Source organism: Elaeis guineensis, chromosome 11, assembly GCF_000442705.2.
Source record: "Elaeis guineensis isolate ETL-2024a chromosome 11, EG11, whole genome shotgun sequence".
Taxonomy (NCBI): Eukaryota; Viridiplantae; Streptophyta; class Magnoliopsida; order Arecales; family Arecaceae; genus Elaeis; species Elaeis guineensis.
Genome location: NC_026003.2, coordinates 95487238 through 95488795, shown reverse-complemented (window position 1 = coordinate 95488795; position 1558 = coordinate 95487238).

Genomic DNA, 1558 nt, shown 5'->3' with positions numbered 1-1558 from the left:
GGGCTTCCTAGGGTGATCATAACCAATAATAGATGACAGTTTGATAACGTGAAGTTCAGAAATTTTTGCTCCAAACTTCATATTGAACATCAGTTCACTTTTGTCGGACATCCCCAATCTATCGGAGAAGTCAAGGCTACCAATTGAACTATCCTTCAAGGACTAAAGAAGAGGCTAGACCAAGCTAAAGTACTTTGGGCTGATGAGCTTTACATCATGTTAAGGCATACCGAATAATATCTTGAACACCAATAGATGAAATGCCCTTCATGCTAGCCTTTGGCATGGAAGCTATTATCCTAGTAGAGATCGGCCTACCATCACATAGGGAGGAGAACTATAACGAGCAGAAAAACTCTGATCGTCTCCATGCAGCTCAACTTTCTTGAAGAAGTGAGGGAGCAAGCTCGGATTAGAATGACTTCTTATCAACAAAGGATAGCCCACTATTATAACTCTTGAATGAAATCTAAATCCTTCAGATGTGGCAATCTTGTCCTTCATTGCTCTGAAATCTCTAAACCTATGAAACAAGACAAGTTAACACCAAACTGGGAAGGACCCTATCAAATTTTCAATATAATTTGTCAGCGATTCTATCGAATTGAAGAACTTGATGGTAGTCCTATACTTTAGACTTGAAATTCTAAAAATCTAAGGATGTACTTTCAGCAAGTCTTTTTATTAAATAGATGCTCAATGCAATCTTTGTTTCGAGCTACTTATGTGCTATTGAATTTTATCATTCACTTTGGCTTTCAATGATGTCACTCTGGCCTATAATCTACATCATGCACGGCAATTCATTTTGAATTTCTAAGATTCAAAATTGAATACATAAAGTGACAGACAAAGTAACCTATGGAAGAAGTCATTTCATTAATTGGAGTTTCTTTACAAACTTCATCTATTACATTTTTAAAAAAATAAAAAGAAGAAAAAAGATGCAAGAGATACAAAAAATCTCATCGTCTCTCGCATCCCATAGATCTCCCTGATGATCTTTCTCAACTTCTGGAGCCTTTGGGATGTTTGAACGGAAACCTTGAATCATCAAAAGCTTCAATCTTCAGTCCCTCAATGTAGCCCTGACTCTCCGATGACCTGCAGTGGCAATAGCCATGTCAAGAGAAGTCTTGGAGATGTGAGCGTATGTATCCAGAGGAGTACTTTCAATTTTGTGGCATAACTCCTCAGTGTCAATTCCTGTCAAGGTCAGGAACGTTGAGTCAATATTAGGAAAGAAATCCTTCACTTTGGTGATGCATCGGTTGAAGCCCATCTCATATGCCAAAAGAACATGCCCGTATTCTCAGTAATTGCTTGTATCCTGATCACGGTAATAGTAGACTTTGGAATTTTTCCTCATCTTCAAGGTATATTATTTTTTGCAAAAGAAACAAGCTTTCTAAATAGACTGCAAATACATAACAAGCTAAAACACCACAAAAAAATGAGAAACAGAAAAATTTTTATTTCATTAAAAAAAATTTTGTTACAAGCTTTCACAAAAGATGAAAAAAAAATACCAAAAATACATGAAATCATCGACCAGAAG